Raw genomic sequence first — 19,291 nt, forward strand, 5'->3', positions numbered from 1 at the left:
GCCAGGCAGCGGTGGGGTCGCGTCCTTGCGCGCCGCGGCCCCGGCTCCGAGCCCCTGCCCTGGCCCGGCCAAGGCCGGAGTCCCGCAGCAGCTCCCGCTCCTCGCCCTGCGGACGCGTGGAAATGTCTGACCTAGAGAGCTTTTTGTGCGAGAGGAAAGGTTATACAAAAACAAGAGTCTTGGTAGGTGTAACGTAGAAACCTCTCGGAACGGGAAGAGGCTGCCACGTTCTAAGGACTTCTCACGGGATTACAGACCTAGAAACTAAATGGAAATGGCAAACGAAAATACGTGTTTTGATTTTTCCCCCCCTTGTTTTTGTGGGGTTGGGTAGAGGATGATGTCTGAAAACAAGTTGGCGCGCCTCTTTCGGCTCTTTGGCCTGCCTGCCTTCCAGCTTTCTGGGGTCCGTGGAGGAGGAGGATGGGCACCAAGTGCTTGCAGTGGGAGACCCACCTCAGGCGGGAGGGTCGCCCCCTCACTCCAGCGCTGGGAGGCCCCGGGGTGCCTGTCTCCGCGGCCGCTGGCGTGAGCCCTGAAGAGCCGCCTTGAAAAGAATGGTTTCCCTCCTACTCAGAATTGTTTAATCAATGATGAGGAACGTGCCAGTTTTTCAAGGTTAGATGTATCTGTTTTTTTTTTTTAATTTGCCAGAGTATTTTTTTGTCCGTGAAATATAGGAATGTTCCCGATACATCTTATTTAGTCGCGTTTGGGGCTTGTTTTCTTTGTGAAGTTATGTGTACCATAACGGACAGAGTCTTTAATAGTAAGTCCTGAAAATGACGACTTACTTACACTTGGTGCAAATTGAGAAGGACTAGCAAATCTCTGTCCTCGAATATTACTGTTTCTTCTGATATTCAAGATTCTGGAAGGTTTTAAGTTTGGTTTACTCTTAATTCCTCTTACTACCAAGTGAGTGAAGGAAATTATGGAGCGCCCTTATTAGTGAGTCACCATGGGAAAAATAGGTTGCGTCGCTCGCTCTTCAGCAGCTTGGATAAGGAAATGGAAGCAGCGGTAGCAGAGCACCGCTCTTTCAAATGGAGGATCATTGATTCTGTCGGTGGTTGCTGTTACTGGGGTATTAAATCTTCGCCGGTGGAGCGCGCGCTTGCGCGTGTCCGCGTGTGAAAAGGAGCGGGGAATAGTGAAGCCATTCATAACGTGCTGAAGCTGTCCTCCGCAGCGCTGGGGGAGGCGCGCTTCCAGGGACTCGCCCGGTGTTTACTACGTTGTGCTGAGAAACCAGGCGAGGGGCAGGGAGCACAACCTCGCCTCTGCCCCAGTGAGAGAAGGGGAGAGAGACCTCGGGCCCGGTTGGGAATCAGATGGGAACTTTCTCTCCCCGGCGTTGCTCCACCCCTTTCCCAGCCCCCCACTCTGTATACTTGAAGTGTTTTAGTGGAAAAAGCCTTTAGGTGCAGATTTTTCAAGTTAGATGTGCTCATTTTTATCTCCTTGTGTATTTTATGGTACTGTCTGGGAAATTTGTGTGCACCGCCGTGCAAACACGTGCATTGCAGCATTCTATTTGCTCTTCAGTGTTAAGTGGCCAGACATGTCGTTTCGCATTATGCAGATCCCAGAGACACTGCATGCTTATCGCGGGGAGTCTGACCCCTCTGCAAGATGAGAGGTTAAGGGAGAGGAAAGGGAAAATCGTCCAAGGGAATTTTGGAAGGTTTTTAAGTATATGGTGCTGCATTCCTGCTTGTGTGAATGACTTTCTAAAATGGCGGCCAGGACCCACTTTATGTGGGAATCAGCAGAGCAGATCTCAGAATGCACAGGGGAAGGAGGGGGGCGGAGGATAAGAACTGCCTTCGAAAGCCGCGGGCTGGAGAACGTTACTGTATTGAAGAGGGCCTAGCTGCGTATTGCTCACGGCTGCATTTAAAGGAATATCTTGCCTATTGCAGAGCAAAAGCAGATGATACTGAAAACATATTTTTATTAGACTATGCAGAACATACTTCCCCCTAGACATTTTTAAAAGTAACTTAAAAATTTTAAACAAATTTAAGATAGTTCTTTGAACAGCTAGTACATTATTATTTGTTAAAAGAGTGTAGAAAGGTGTACAGAGAAAAATCTCCCCTTCACCCCTGACCCTGGGATTCCCAGTTCCCATCTTCCCCTTCCAACTCCCACCCCCAACAGGTAATCTCTATTTCTGGTTTCTTATCCTTAAACATATACAAGAAATGTTCTTGCTGATACAGCTATGGAGCTAAAATAGACCTTGTTTGGATAAATCCAAGGCCTTTTATCACTATTGTAGAAAACGTTTTGTAAAATGTATGATAGTTACTGGGAGGGGAATTAAATCTGAGTAATGTAAATGAAAGGGATAAAAAGGTAGGTGTACCAAATGATGGCTCTGCAAGAAAAATGTAAGATTACTCACTTCTGGTGTCTTTTAGAAATCAGAATGAGAAAAACCATATAGTAGCTATGTTAAAACTGAGGTTAAAGTGCCTGTTTTTACCCTTTTCCCTAGCTGATTACAACATTAACTAATAACTGTTTTACAGGATTAAGAGGTGTATACTGGGAATACATTATATAAAACATCTTCAAAATGAATATTCTAATGGTGATTAGGCTTTTGCAGTAGGTGTTTGAATTTAAAAAAAAAGATTAAGAGAGAGCTTTGGGAGCAGGGCAGCTTAGAGTCATTTTGGGGGTGGGAAAGGTCAGAGCCAATTCTTTTTTTATTATTTATATTTTGATCAGTGTTTTTGTTAGAAAATAGATTCAGGGAAGGGTGCTCATTTGGCTTTTTCCCTCTGTGCCAAAGAGACCAAACCCTTAAAACAAAGTCAGAGCATTTTCAAAATTTGGCTTTACCTTCTTGCAATAAGAATACATCTATTGTGTTCATTATCTTATAGCTTTCAATATGCTGGTTGAAGAAAATTAGATGAGGACTGTTTTTGAATCAGATTTTTAACAAAGATCTGTAGCCGGGACTGAATTTGCACAATAAAGTCCTTTCCTTTGTATGTTAGCTGTGTTGAAGGGGGAAGGGAGGAGTTATACAACAATTGGTTGCTGTCTTAGTTGTAAGAGGGAGGAGAGGTGTGTGCAAAGGCGACTCCTTGAATTAGAATGCATGCATGAAAAGAGCCCTTTAAAGAATATAAAATTCGGTGTCATTTATTTTCAGTTATTAAATAAATCATATATTAAGGTTCTTGCAATATGAAAGGTAGCAGCTCGTGTAAAAAATTGTTAAAAATGAGACCCATTTAAAAATGTATTTTGCTTTTGCTAATTTTAAATGTCTTACCATGATGATTTTCCTGGGTTTAAATAGCTGGAGTATACATTATGTGGTACATGTTATTTGAATATCCTACTTTTCAGGCATAGTATAGAATATGGAAGAGTTTCCTTGTCCTTACATACTCTGTAACTAGAGATATTTTTAGACTTAAACAAATTTGACTCACCGTGGCCTACATCATTGCTACACCATTTCCTCTTTTGAGCCCCGCCAGTTTCTATGCAGAAACACCTCTGGTTTGAAAGTTACAGTTTTGAATATCATTTTTATGATAGGCTTTTACACGTTAAAAAAATTTTTTTTAATGCAGAGTTATCTTGAGAAAATAGCATTAGAAAATTGATACAGAATGCTTGAAATGTTGTATTTTATTTCCTGAGTAGAATGAATGCCTCTGGCAGATTGGACAGCATAGGGCTCAGTACCAGGACAAATGATGATGTTTCACTTGTGTAGAGTCTTTTTCTTGTAGAGTCTTGATTGCTCAGGCATTGTATTGTTTGGTACGCTTATGAAGAGACTACAGACTGGTATTTGTGAGACATTTTTAACCCTGTGAGCACTAACGCTTTGGGAAGAGTTGTGAAGATAGTGGTGATGTGAAAGCTTTCCCTAATAGTCTTCCAAGTCTCACTTATCCCTTAGTTTGAAATTTTGCCTAAATTAAAAAAACAAAATTTGAAATATTTCATGAAAACTAGCACTCCAGTTGGAGACTATGTATTTCTCTGCTTTGACTTTTAAGAATCTCTAGTGTTTGAACTGTTGTTAACTAGTGTACGGTATTTAGAGTGAACATTGTAGTCTGAAAACACCTTGTTTATATTCATTAAAGTTGGGCTCCTGAATTTCGTTATTGGATGATTTGAAGTAAATATTGTTCAGTACCTTGAAGCACATTCATTAGCCTGTTGAACAAGAGATTAAAAGTAACAGTTTTTCATAGTTAAGCTTACAGCCTTTACTATTTGTTTTATCTTTATTTATTATTAACATTATTGTTAGCCTTACAGCTACTCATATTTTGAATGAAGATAGTATGCTCTATTGTAGAAACCAATTAGAATGTTTAATCATTTTATTAGAAACCATAAATTTTGGTGTGATATCTAGCTGGTTTTTAGTATGTGGAAATATGCTTTGCAGTGAAAAGATGTTCTTGGTATAATTTTAAGTTATTGCAATATTCAGATTTTTCCTCTACGTGTGTCTCTATCTGCCAAGTTGAAAATTATAAATATCTAAAACACCTCACAAATGGAATGTCTCTATAAAACCCTAATTTAGTGAATTTTTGGTTTTAATTAGGATTTCATCTTGAGTATAGAGATGAATTGACATAGCATATATTAAAATTTTTTATTATGTAAGGAATTGCTCCAGTTCTTACGGTGAAGGAATATTTGTGGGGAAATTAAAATGGGAAACACTTATTTGTTCTGTTGCTTGTCCAGGTGCTATTTTTAGTCCAGCATTAAACTCTAGGAGTATGTGTGTCTTTGTGTCTGTGTTTGGGTTACTTGAGAACATTGACAAATGAAATTATTTTCTGATTATACCTTGTATTCTCTTTGACTGCTACATTCCTACAGTGTTTACATTCAGTATATGTGCTTTTACATAAAATACATTTTTAGTTTGAGTCTTAAAGTTGTCTCAAGTGATTTTTTTTTAACTTTACCTCATTTTATTCCTTTGATTTAAAAACTAGGACATTTGTACTCTTCTTAAAAACATTGTATTTTACAAAAGTACATTTGGCATATAATGATTTGTGTCTTTTGTAAATCAGTAAATTGGTGAGTGGTGGATTTCTTTGTCTCAATCATTAATTTTTTAAAATCATGCTGTTTGCAGGAAAGGCTCTTTTTTGTATTCAAGATTATTTAAAAGTCACCTTGGACTAAAAGAAATAAGATTTTAAGAAGTTTATCACTATTGTATCAATAGGATATTAGAATCTTCAGTGAAAACTGTTACCTTTTAGATCAGAATTTAGGAGGAGGTACTTAAACTTGAGTGGGAAAATTTTATATCTTTATATTCACTAAACTTCTTGATCAGAATTCAGTATTTCCTTCAATTATAAGGTAGTAGTGTCGTGATAGTACCAACATGGCAGCTTAAGTAGCACCTGTGATTTCACCAACACAAATAGATGTATTTTAATATTCATGTTACAGTTGTAGATCTCATGCTCATCACAACTTGTAAATTATAGTAGCTCTCAGATCTGCTGCTAGATACTTCTATTTAATGCATTAATAAAGACACATATATTACTATATGACCAATATGTGTTGCTATATGTGTAGATATATTTTTAATTTTTTACCTTGAATTTTGAAATTACAGAAAAGTAGAAAAGTAGAAAAATATTAAATGAATTTCATGTAGCCATCATTCAGCCCCTACACCCATCAACTGTGGTCTGTCTTGCCTTATGAAGAAAAATAAAGCCAAGGAGAGGAAGAGTAAGGGGCATGGGGCTGACAAAGGTCTCTCTGAAAAGATGGCATTTGATAAACCAGAACAAAGGCCTATCCTGAAATAGTTCAGGGGTAGTATAAAGAATTTCCACAGCCTCTTCACCCACATTCCTCAGTTGTTAACATTTTGCCACATTTGCTTGTTACCCTCTTCTTGTTCTGGCATGATATACTGTCACCCTAAATTCTCTAGTGCATATCTCCTCCAAACAAGGACACACTCCTTCATTATACCACCAGTCTTCCCAGTCAGGAAATCAGCATTGGCACAGCACTACGCAATTTATAGACCCCAGTCAAATTATGCCAGTCATCCTAACAATGCTTCTTTCCCCTTTTTGGTCCAGGATCCTAGCCAGTACCATGGGTTGCCTATGGTTGGTGTTTTCTCAGTCTGGAGCAGCATCATCAGTCTTACTCTAATTCTCATGTGCCTGATAGTCTTAAACAGCATTAGGTCTTTGATTCTGCAGGATGACCCTTCACCTAAGACTGTCCATATTACCTCATGAGCAGATTAGGTCATGAATTCTTGGAAGGAATACCACAGAAGAGATTCTATGCCTTTCTCAGAGTATCATGTAAAAAGTCAAACAGCATTAATCCATCTGGTGATGTTTGTTAACTTTGATCACCTAGTCCAGTTAGTGTCTTCACCATTTTCCCCTTTGTGTTTGATTGGCATTTTGTACGGAGATAGTCTAATACTAATCACCGATAGTCTCTTCCATCATCAAGCCTGTATTACTAGCCGTAGTATCCATTGATAACCCTCGCTTGCACATATACTACTGTGATCGTTGCCAAATGATTATATATTACTGGGGTTCCTTCTACATGTATTCCTACTTTAGGTAAGAACTTTCCATATTATACATATGGTTTCTGTTTGTTTCACTGGGTTTTTTAGTCCAGGGCTACCTGAATTGTCCTAGATTTGACCAGTGGGAGCTTCTTCACACTGGCTACTGTGTTCTTTTGCTATTTCCTTATCATTCTTTAAGCATTTGTTTATTTCTGGCATAACAGGGCTCATCTTGTACTTTCCCTGCCCTCATCCTGGAATTAGCCATTTCTCTAAGAAGCCCTGGTTCCTTTTAGTGTAGGATGGTATTTAGAAACCGAAATCTACGTGCTCATTTTACCCATTGCTACAGAGCTAAAAATGTGTATATACTTGTATGTGTGTTATGTGTATATACTTATATGCACATATGTTTACATATATACACATGTCTTCTATATCATGTTTTAAAACTGTAGGTTCACAGATCAGGATTCTTTGTAACTCCCATTTCCATGTTTGTAAATCCCTTCTCAGACAGTGAGAAACCTGACTCTCATTATTCCCAGTACACAGGTGATCCTTGGAGCAACATTGGGGTTAGGGGTGCTGAACCCTTGTGCAGTCAAATCTGTGTATAACTTGACTCCCCCAAAACATAACTACTTGGGGTTAGGGGTGCCAAACCCTTGTGCAGTCAAATCTGTATATAACTTGACTCCCCAAAAACAACTATTAATAGCCTACTGTTGAGGAGAAACCTTACTGTAACATAAAGAGTCGATTTAACACACATTTTATATGTTATATGTATTATACACTGTATCACAGTAAAGTAAGCTGGAGAAAAGAAAATATTTTTTCAAATTGTTGGAAATCTCTAAATATTTTTTTCCAATGTAGTTAATTGAAAAAAATTAACTGTGTATAAGTGGACCCACCTTGTTCAAACCCATGTTATTCAAGGTTCAGTTGTATTATTTACTCAGTCAGTTATGTTCTCAATGTAACTAGTAACTCAACCCCTTTGCCACCTCTGGTCACATTTCCCCTGATGCCTCTGTACCACATCCCCTCCCTCTCAAACTGCTCTTTTTGGAAACCAACATTTGGTGGGGAGGGTGGGGCTGGGAAAGGAAGGTGGGACTAGAAGTGACTTGAATATTTTTGCCCTCAATTTTTTCTCTCATGGGAGACACTTGTGAATGAAGTTGTCTGGTGCCTGCCTCTGGTGCCATTTTAAAGCAGATTTAGAGCTACCCGACTCTTAAAATTTTAGTTTTGGTTCTACTTCAGCCACTGACTTCATTACATGAGCTTAATCACTGAATCAGTCTGAGCTTTACTATATACTGAATCACATAAGAGGGTTAGTTTCTTAGGAATAATACTAGGAATTATCACTACTCATTTATTTGAGTGTCAGTCACTCATTTTGTGTGGTATCTTGGCAAAATTTCGCCTTACCTCACAAAACCTTGTTGACCTCAAGGTTTCTTTTCTCCATATTTCAGGTGTATAACGTAATGATTTGATACTTGTATATATTGCAAAGCAATCACCAGATCACTACAATAAATCTAGTTAACATCTGTCACCATTCATAGTTAAAAAAGATTTTTCTTGTAATCGTGACTTTTAAGATTTAGTCTCTTAGCAACTTTCAGATATGCAATACAGTATTATTAACTGTAGTCTCCATGCTGTACATAATATTCCCATGATGTACTTATTTTATAACTGGAAGTTTGTACCTTTTGAACCCCCCATCACCCATTTAGCCCACATCCCATGCCCTGCGTCTGGCAACTACCATCCCTGTATCTGAGCTGCTTAGTGTCGGCTTTTTTTTTTTATAAGGTTCCACATAGAAGGGAGATCATACTGTATTTTGTCTTCCTTTTTCTGACTTATTTCAGTTAGCATAATGCCTTTAAGGTCCATCCATCTTGTTGAAAATGGCAAGATTTCTTTCTTTTTTATGGCTGAGTGTATTCCATTGAATATATCCACCTTATCTTTATCCATTGATTAATGATGGACACTTAGGTTGCTTCCATATCTTGTCTATTCTAAATAATGCTGTGATGAACATGGTGATGTATACATTTATCTTTTTGAGTTAGTGTTTTCATTTTCTTTGGATAAATATGTAGATGTGGAATTGCTGGGTCATATGGTAGTTTAATTTTTAATTTTTTGAGGAACTTCCATACTGTTTTCCATAGTGGCTGCACTCAACTTTCTTTTCCTTCTCCCTCTGCACTACTCTTTTTTAAAAATTTTTTTTATTAAGGTATGATTGATATATACTCTTATTGATATATACTCTTACGAAGGTTTCACGTGAAAAAGCAATGTGGTTACTACATTTACCCATATTATCAAGTCCCCACCCATACCCCAATGCAGGCACTGTCCATCAGTCTCTGCCCTACCCTTGATCCCCTTCCAAGGAGTTCCTTAATGAATTACAACCCTTATTCCTTGGCACAAGCCTTAGAATGCTGGAGTTTGTATAGTTTGTGTTATATTGAAGTAGACCCCAGACATTTTATCCGTAAATGTTTCAGTATTTATCTCCAGAATATCAGGACTGTTCAAAGATATTTTAAATGCCCAGTCAATATTTTCAGATACTCATTTAATGTTCCAAGTTTGCAGTTAAAATTTCTTAAAAAACAGGTTCTTAATAAGGTTTGCAAATTGTCATATGTATTTCTTCAAAAATTTTTAGTATAATTTGCGTACAATAAAGAGTTTGTTGAATTTTGAGAAATGTAGTCATCCTTGTAACCACTACCACCACAGTCAAGATAGTATAGTTTATTTTTAATGGACATTCGGACTCTTTGAGTCTTTTTTAATGTGTAAGTTTTAATTTTTCTCTCCTTTCAACTTAATTTGTTGGAAATCAGGTTAATTTTTTTCTGTGGAGTTTCTTACAGTGTGGGTTTTGCTGATGACATTGTTTCTCCTGTAGTATCCTTAACATCACCTTTTGTCCTTTATTTACTGTATGTCCCTATGTGCACCTATTTTTAAATATTTGATAACTATTTGAATATAATTGTTTTTCTTCATAATCCTGGGCATTTTATTATTATTATTTTGGGAAAGGGTTTATAGATTTTACCAGACTGTCAAAACAGTCTGTGGCATAAGAAGGGTAAAAACTATTGGTTTAGACAAAGCATTAGGTTAAGAGTAAAATGCTAGCAGTGTATTTAGGTGCTGATTTTATCTTTGATATATAAAGGTTTAGATGAAAAAGTAAAGTACCCCAAAGCATGTTAAGACTAGGAAATGAAACAAAGGTAGTGTCCTGTGAATGGCTTGATTCTTTCCCCCTTCTCTTTTTCTTCACTGTAAACTTACATGATTAGAACTGCTGTTTCTACTGTTTTTGTTTTGTTTTGTTTTTACATCCCCCCTTCCCCTATTTTTACCCTAGAAGTAATGGAATCTTTAGATTAAGGTTATTCCTTTTAGTCAGCTTGAATTCTTCCACTGAAATGAATTTCAAGCACATAGATACTGATTTCTATTATATAGGTGGGCCCACCAGCTTTAATCAGAGAAAACAAGCTTTGTGAAAATCTCAAGTTAATAGAGAGCTCCTAAAATTGAATTTGTGTATGATGCTGTATATAAATTAAGAGACTTTAACAGTTCAGTAGCACATTTATTACCTAAAATTTGTACATTTCATTTCTCCCCAAAATTGTGTTGGATTATATGATTTCTAAGGTCTTTTCAGTTTAAAAAATCTTGTTAAGAGCTGTCATTTTTGATAACAGATAAAGGTCTCTGCCTGGAATGCTATAAAGATGTAAATAGTATGTATTAATGGTCAGTTGGGGTTATAAAAGAGCTTAATATCTAGAAATACTGTAAAGCTATCTTTCAAAACATTGGTGTATTGTATTGGTTACTTTGAAATGAATCGTTCTGCTAACCAGCTATGCTTGTCAATCAAAAATAGCCTTCCTAGGTCAAGATTTGAGTGGTATTTGTAGTTTCAAGTAGTTTTAAATTACATTGCAGATCATTTTGAAAAAGATTAAACTGTGTGAATGTGTTTTGTTATACTGATCTAAGGTGTCTAAGGATATACTCTAGTTTTTCTTGTCACTTACACCTCTTACTCTTCTTACAAAGTAACATTTTCCACAATGGTTTTGACACAGATCATTCCTTTTCAGCATAATTTGCTTTGTCAATCTGAAAGTAGATGCATAAAATGAACTTTCATCCCAGTTTTGGGTCTCACCGGGTTATGATATTTGATTTCCTTTTTGTTGATCTTATTGGAAATTTTGTTTTTAAATGTTTTTCTGAGGATTCTTCCTAAAAGGCTTTTTGTTGGTAGAAAAAGCTTTTTAGTTCTGGAGATTATAATTACTCAAAGTGTTGATTGGAGAAGTTTGCCTATATAATAAGTTTAAGGAATGATTGGCTGGAGACTAATGACTTAGTGTTCAATTTGATGGGATTGATTTTATGCCAGGGTTCTTTTTTGAGAAGCATGTTTACTTAAAAGTTTGTAAAACAGTAGAATTGAGTAGAAAAATCCAAAGACCTTTTAAGATTGAAGAGTGAAAAAGAAAAACTTATTTCCTTAATCTGTGAGTAGAGGTAGTCTTCAAATACTTTACAAAAATACTCATAGAGGTGTGTGAAAAGAATATGGAATTTATGTATATTACAAAAAGGTGGGATCACATTTTTGTCTTGATTCTATTCTATCTAAGCAACAATATATTATGAAAATAAGGATAAAAGTCACTAGTCAAGTGAAATATTAGAAGTATTCATAAATTTCCCTAAGCGTTTTTTAAAATTATTATTTTACTACGAAGTAAGTGTAAGTCCGGGGAAGGGAAGGGGCAAAATACCTCTAAAAACCAAAACCAGTCAAAGGGAGAAATAAAGTTTAAAATCCATTTATTCCTTACAAACTGCAGTCTGGGGCCTTCTCTCATTTCTGCTCCAGCAGAAGCAAAACCTGCCCTTACCCTCCCCTCTCAAGTACAGATAAGCCCTCTGTTGCCTAGGTAATTACCCACTGATATGGAGATGACTCTCCACCTCTGAGGAATGATGCAAATGCACTAAAGCCATACTTCTCTCCACCTCTGAGTGCCTATTGATATGCAGATGTACTAACACCAAGCGAGATATTCTAGAAATGTTACAGTTTTACCCACATAAGTCATAAGGTTTAAAATAAATACCTTCTCAGCAATTGTACTGTAAGTAATAGTCATGTTAAGCCAGGTAGGAAGCACATTTTCAAAGAGCTCTGTGCATTCACACCAGGGACTCCTGATATGGTTTTCTGCTAACTTATTATTTGGTCTCTTGGCTTCTGCTACTTTAGTTTTGTTTTCTCTAGCCTTTCCTTTCTGATCAGCTTACCTCACTTTTTTTCTTCAAATTGCTGTTTTATTTACTGCTATTACTTTAAGACATGGTTAATCATGATTATTTGCATTCTATTTACAACTAGACTTGAGTTTTTCCCAGAAAAGCACTGTGTAAATGAGACACAGATACGAAGTTATTCATGAATTATTGTGAGAATGGATGTCCAAAAGTCAATTTAGCAGTCGTCATCATGATTGTATATATTCCTCTACTACATATTTTGATTCTTAGAGTGTAGACTCTTCACTCCTGCCCTCTGGAGAAGTACATTATGAATTCTTTCTGAGATTTTCTAATACTCAGGCTTCTTTTTTTGATGTAACTGGTATAATCTAAAGATCATAGAATCTTTGAAATTTTTTCTCCTCATAATTAGATATTCTTTGAGGTTTAAATCAGTCAAGTGCTATCCTTTTGTTAAAAATTAATTTTACATAGTAACTGGTTTCTCATTAGATTGGTATGCAGTTGTTTTTTTTTTTCACTGAAGTAATGGTGCCTATAATCTGAAGAATTTTGCATTTCAAGGCTTTACTGAAAACATTTCCTGTTCCCCAAGAGTTGTATCAAGCTTTCATGTACAGGAATTTAGGCTCACCATGGATTCAGTAAACAGATGAGTACGGTTTTGTCGGTTGAATGAAGTTTATCTTTAGTCTTCAAGATACCCTAAACCCTCTCTAATTAGAACCAGTAGTTTTTCATTTATAAGAAAGTATTATGTTCATAGACATAGTCACAATAGCTAAAAGATGGAAACAACCCTACATGCATGACCCCTGAATGGATAAACACTGTGCTTAATAGGTGTGTGATAAATTGAATACATACTGTGGAGTACTATTCAGCCTTAGAAAAAGGAAGGAAATAATTACACAAGCTACAATATGGATGAACTTTGAAGACATTATGCTAAATGAAGTAAGGCAGTCACAAGAGGACAAATAGCTAATGATTCTACTTACATTAGGTACCTAGAGCAGCCAAATTCATAGAGTTAGAAAGTGGAATGGTGGTTGCTTTGTTTCTTTACTGTTAGAAGCAGGGCTACAATAGGAATCTTGTACACTTTTTGCAGACATGTGCTGTTGTACATGTATAATAAATTCCTGTGAATGGAATTTCTAGGGATGGGTACTTAGTTCTTAAGAGATACTATCAAATTGTCTTTCTAAGAGGTTTCTCTAATTTATACTTCTACAGACAATGTTATGGAAAGTGCCTATTTTCTTATACTCTGGCTAATACTTAGGTATTATTAAAATTTAGGTCTTTGTATTACATAATATCTTTTTTAAAAATTTGGATAAAATTGAATAGCTTTTTTGAGTGCTTGTTTTGTTTACTATTGGTGTGTTTTATGTGTAGTTTTTGAAGAACTTCCTATTCAGATATTTTGTCCATTTTTTGTTTGGGCCTCTGCCTCCCTTGATTTTTAAGAATTGTTTGTTTATTTATTTATATCATTTATTTCTCATGTGTTATATGTATTTTTCCCTACTTGTCTTTTGACTATATTTTTGCTGTTGAGGAGCTGGAATTTTTATGTGGCCTTTCCCTTATGACCTAGGGATTTTACCTCATGCTAAAAGTCTTAGACCCAAGATAGTACAACAAACTGATAATTTTATTTGGGGGGCCAGGGAGATAAAACACAAATCAGCAAACTGTTATAAACCATTCTTTCTTCCCCTTCTTTTTCTACTCTTTCCCCCATCCTTCCAGGTACAGAAACATCTCAGGGTATTAGCATTTTCTAATTTGTTATTCCAGAATGAAACCTCATACCCATTAGCAGTTACTCCCCATTCTCCCTTCTCCCCAGTCCCTGGCAACCACTAATCTACTTTTCTGTTTCTATGAACTTGGCTGTTTTGAACCTTTCATATATATGGAATCATACAGCATATTATTGGCTTCTTTTCACTTAGCATAATGTTTTCAAGGTCTCTCCATATTGTGGCCTGTATTAGAACTTCATTCCTTTTCATTGTATGGACAGAGAACATTTAAAAAATCTGTTCAGCAATTTTTGGAAATTTGGTTTCCATTTTTTTTGGCTATTATGAATGAATGATACTACAACAAACATTTCTATACTTGTTTTTATGTGGACATAACATGTTCAATTCTCTTGGGTATATATCTAAGAGTGGAATTGCTGGGTTATATGGTTATTCTTTTTTTAATTTTGGTATCATTAATCTACAGTTACATGAGGAACATTATGTTTTTTTTGTTTTTTTGTTTTTTTTTATTGAAGGGTAGTTGACACACAGTATTACATTAGTTTCACATGTGCAACACAGTGATTTAACATTTATATACATGATAATTCTAGGTACCAGCTATCACCATACCAAGTTGGAGGAACATTAGGTTTACTAGGTTCCCCCCTTCACAAAGTCCCCCCGACAACCCCCATTACAGTCACTGTCCATCCGTGTAGTAAGATGCTGTAGAGTCACTACTTGTCTTCTCTGTGTTGCACAGCCCTCCCCGTGCCTTCCCCCACATTATACATGCTAATCATGATGCCCCCTTTCTTTTTCCCCCTCTTATCCCTCCCTTCCCACCCATCCTTCCCAGTATATGGTTATTCTTAATTTAACATTTTGAGGAACTGCCAAACTTTTCCAAAGTGGCTGCATCATTTTACAATCTCACCAGCAATGTATTAGAGCTTGGATTTCTCCTTTTCCTCATCATCACTTGTTATCTTTTTCATTTTAGTCATCTTAGTGGGTTTAAAGTGGTATGTCCTTCTGGTTTTGGTTTCTATTTCCTTAAAGACTAATGTTATTGAGCACATTTTCTTAAGTTTATTAGACATTTGTGTATCTTTGGAGAAGTGTGTATTTCTATCCTTTGCCCATTTTTAAATTGTTTTATGTCTTTTTCATTGTTGAGATATAAGACTTCCTCATCAGATATATTAATATGTAAGTATTTTCTCCCTGTTTTCTGTAAGTTTATATTAATTTTTAGTATTTGTCCTTGGATAGAATGAGGCCATTAACTTTTAATTTATCTTTGTCATGCTAACAATTTATATTTATCTTTGTCATTTAGATAATTGTTAAAAGTTAAGTCTTGCTTTTGGTTTTAACCTGTATAATGACACATGCTGTAGTACAGATATCACCATCTTATTTAGTTATGTCCAAATTGTAGGAGTTTTACAATGTAAGTACATAATGCAGAGTTATACACTACATTTACTGTGTTGAAGTATGGGGTATCAGTAAGTGTGAATGAGGTAGATTTACCTACTACTTTTATTGTGATGATAAGCAATAGTTTCGATTAATTTTAAAGCATTGGAATTTGTACACTTCAAAATGTTTAAAATAGCCAGTTTTATATTTTATCATAATAAAAATTAAAAATTTTTTTTACCTTTGATTATACAGGAAAAATATGGTCAGCTCTGATTTAAATTGTGCTATTTAAGTCTCTAGGGATTCTGTCTCTCGGTCTACTTGAGGTATTTCCAGTCGCCCGTGGAGGTCTGACACAGAGGGGAAATCAGTGTTTGTTCTAAATATAAGATCAAGTGAGTTGATTTATAAATAAGTAATTCCTTCATAAAATTTTTTGGCTATAAAAGGGTTATATAAGGTGATGTTACTGCAAAATTCCAGACAGTTTGGTGGTTCTAATGGATATATTTATGACCCAGCTATCTGAGTTCGAAAGAGGAATTTTTAAATCTATGTAATATACAAAGTAAACATTCTCTATTATTACAGGTAGCCCAACCAAGCTTTAATATTCATCTCTTAGGTCTTTTTATCCCTTATGGTATTCATTTTCTCTTCACATTCTGTCTTTTCATACTTATTGTTCATTTGCTTTTGAATAAGGAACAACTTGGTCATGAAGGCATAGAAGGGTGGAAAAGTGGGCAATACACAAAGCCATTGGCAGTTTGATAAAATATATAATCTCTGTAAAGTGATATATTTATTGGGTTTTAGATGAGTGGTGTTCAGGTTAATTGCATACCTCTTCAAAGAGGATTGATATTCTCATTTACAATCCTGTAATTCTGCTTGGAACAGCAGGACAATGTTGAAACTTTAGAAGAGATCTCTCTCTTTTTTAAAATTTTTAATTAAGGTATTATCGATACACTCTTATGAAGGTTTCACATGAAAAAACAATGAGGTTACTACATTTACGTATATTATCAACTCCCCACCCATACTCCATTGCAGTCACTGTCCATTAGTGTAGCAAGATGCCACAGATTCACTGTTTGCCTTCTCTGTGCTACACTGTTTTCCCTGTGACCTCCCACACCATGTGTACGGAACATAATGCCCCTCAATCCCCATCTCCCTCCCTCCCCACCTGCCTTCCCACACCCCTCCCCTTTGGTAACCACTAGTCCCTTCTTGGAGTCTTTGAGTCTGCTGCTATTTTGTTCCTTCAGTTTTGCTTCGTTGTTATACTCCACAAATGAGGGAAATCATTTGGCACTTGTCTTTCTCTGCCTGGCTTATTTCACTGAGCATAATATCCTCCAGCTCCATCCGTGTTGTTGCAAATGGTAGGATTTGTTTCTTTCTTATGGCTGAATAGTGTTCCATTGTGTATATGTACCACCTCTTCTTTATCCATTCATCTACTGATGGACACTTAGGTTGCTTCCATATCTTGGCTATTATAAATAGTGCTGCAATAAACATTGGGGTGCATATGAGTCTGAGAAGTTGTATTCTTTGGGTAAATTCCAAGGAGTGGAACTCCCGGGTCAAATGGTATTTCTATTTTTAGTTTTTTTGAGGAACCTCCATATTGCTTTCCACAATGGTTGAACTAGCTTACATTCCCACCAGCAGTGTAGGAGGGTTCCCCTTTCCCCATATCCTCGCCGGCATTTGTTGTTCTTAGTCTTTTCGATGCTGGCCATCCTTACTGGTGTGAGGTAATATTGTGGTTTTAATTTGCATTTCCCTGATGATTAGTGATGTGGAGCATCTTTTCATGTGTTTGTTGGCCATCTGAATTTCTAGAAGAGATCTCTTTACCTGGAAATAGAGTAGTAATATTAGTGATCATTAAAGACTCAGAAGTGATCTTTTAACTGTGGGAGTTCACTGGGCGAAGGACTTTGATTCAGAATTGAACGAATTATCAGTGGAGTGAACCTATTGTCATGTTTCAAGAATGACTTGGGGAGGATTACTTTTTGTAGTAGGTGGGCTTGTGTGAAAATGAAGTATATGGCTAGTGTTGCCATTGCTTATTAGTAGGGTCAGTTGCAAACATTAGAATTAAAATTAATTATTGCATTCTTACTGACAACCCAGCCAATAAGGGTTGAATGCAGTGCCTTCTGGAGAGAAGGACTGCTGAGAGAATTCATTGGGTTTTAGCATACCAGTGAGTTTTAGCTTTATGTAATTGGTGTTGCTTTGGAAATTATGGAATGAGTTGCTTGTGGAATTGATGAAAACAGTTTAGAATATGAGAAATCTACTTTTCACCCATTAGGGAACTGAAAATTGTAAATAAATTTCATGAGACTGGGGATCTTTATGTCATTCCCTGACTTGCATCAAATGCCTAGGACAGTGTCTGTCAGAAACTATATAATTAATAATTGAGTCAGGATCAGAAGCCTAGTCTCTTTTCTTACACTCTTATGCTTTGTCCTCTGCTATATCACATTTGCCTCAGCTGAAAAATCTGATGCCCATTAACGCACTGAAATCTTTAAGAACCTGCTAAGGATGGTCAGTGCTTATTATTACATAAATTGTAGATGTTGAAAGGATGTTAAACATTTCAGCACACCTGGCATTAATATTGGATAATTTTTAAATTCTCAGAAACTTAGAAGAATACATCGTATGTTAATCAATTTAATTTTTTTTGGTTTTTGGTATTTTATTGGAATTAGTTTATACACATACTATATTGGTTTCAGATGTACAACATAGTGACTTATTAATTATATACATTACTAAATGCTCACTATGGTAAGTGTAGTTATAGTTACTGTGTTACCATAACAAGATATTACAGTATTAGTGGTTCTATTTTCTATTTTGTACTTCCATTCCTATGACTAATTTGTTTTATAATTTGAACTTTGTACCTCTTTAATCCTTCACCTATTTCACCCATCCTATCACCCCGCCTCCCTCTGGCAACCCAGCAGTCTGTTAGTATTTATGGGTCTATTTCTTCTTTGTTTTTTTTTTTTTAGGTTTCACATATAATCATATGGTATTTTTCTGACTGACTTCGCTTACCATGAAAACCTCTAGGTACATCCACATTGTGGCAAATGGCAAGATCTTCTCTTTTATGGCTGAGTTATATATTGCATTGTGTATATGTACTACATCTTCTTTACCCATTCATCTGTTGATGAGTTGCTTCCATATCTTGGCTGTTGTAAATAATGCTGCAGTGAACACAGGTGTACATATATTTTTCAAATTAGTGATTTTGTTTTCTTCAGGTAAATTCCCAGGAGAATTGTTGGATCATATGGTATTTCTTTTTATAGCTTTTTAAGGAACCTCTGTATTGTTTTCCACAGTGGCTGAACCAATTCATATTCCAGTCAGCAGTGCATGAGTGTTTCCTTTTCTCCACATTCTCACCAACACTTGGTAGTTCTTGTCATTTTAATTTTTTTTGATGTTGAAGATTTTTGGTCAAACAGAAACCAGTTTAGTAGAGTTTCCAGTCTTCTAAGTGTAGAAGAGTAGTGCAGATTTATAATGCTTCATCAACTTCTCCTTTGTTAAATTTGGAGATAAATTTGTGCTTTGATTCCACAATGTTCTCTCCTTACAAAATACTGATAGGGATAGTGAGCCTACCCTTTTAAGGAAGGAGTGCAATTTGACTTTGTCCTGTGTGCATAATCTGTACATTAAATAGTTCTTTCAAAATTGCATTTAGCTCTTTATTATTCAGGATTTAAGCCTAAGCATTTGTTTTCCCTGTATTATTCTCTGGCTGCTGACTTCTCTAGATGTGGAGTTGGCATCTGCTTCCCCCTGTTAGTGGTAAGCTTTGTGTGTGCAGTAGTAAAATATGTGTAATATAAAATTCATTATTTTAATCATTTAAAAATGTACAATATAGTGGCATTGAGTACATTCATAGTATTATGTAGATATCACCACTATCTGTTTCTAAATTTTTTTCATTCCATATGGAAACTCTGTACCCATTAAGTAGTAACTCCCCGTTTCTACCCCCGAGCCCAGATTACCTCTACTTTACTTTCTGTCTCTGTGAGTTTGCCTGTCCTAGATACTGTGT

General features: G+C 36.1%; 1 protein-coding gene across 4 annotated transcripts in view; it reads left to right on the plus strand.

The window, feature by feature from the left end:
• The window catches only part of SPEN (spen family transcriptional repressor), an 89,167-nt gene that overhangs the window by 9,456 nt on the left and 60,420 nt on the right, over positions 1 to 19,291 (plus strand). The window contains exon 1 of one of the 4 annotated variants that reach the window (XM_073233259.1): positions 66 to 182. The exons of the other annotated variants lie outside the window; for them this stretch is intronic. The gene's annotated coding sequence lies outside the window, so the exon portion shown is untranslated. Of the gene's footprint in view, positions 1 to 65; positions 183 to 19,291 lie in introns of those variants that run through there. 4 annotated transcript variants of the gene reach the window in all.

Source organism: Manis javanica, chromosome 4 (genome assembly GCF_040802235.1).
Source record: "Manis javanica isolate MJ-LG chromosome 4, MJ_LKY, whole genome shotgun sequence".
NCBI lineage: Eukaryota > Metazoa > Chordata > Mammalia > Pholidota > Manidae > Manis > Manis javanica.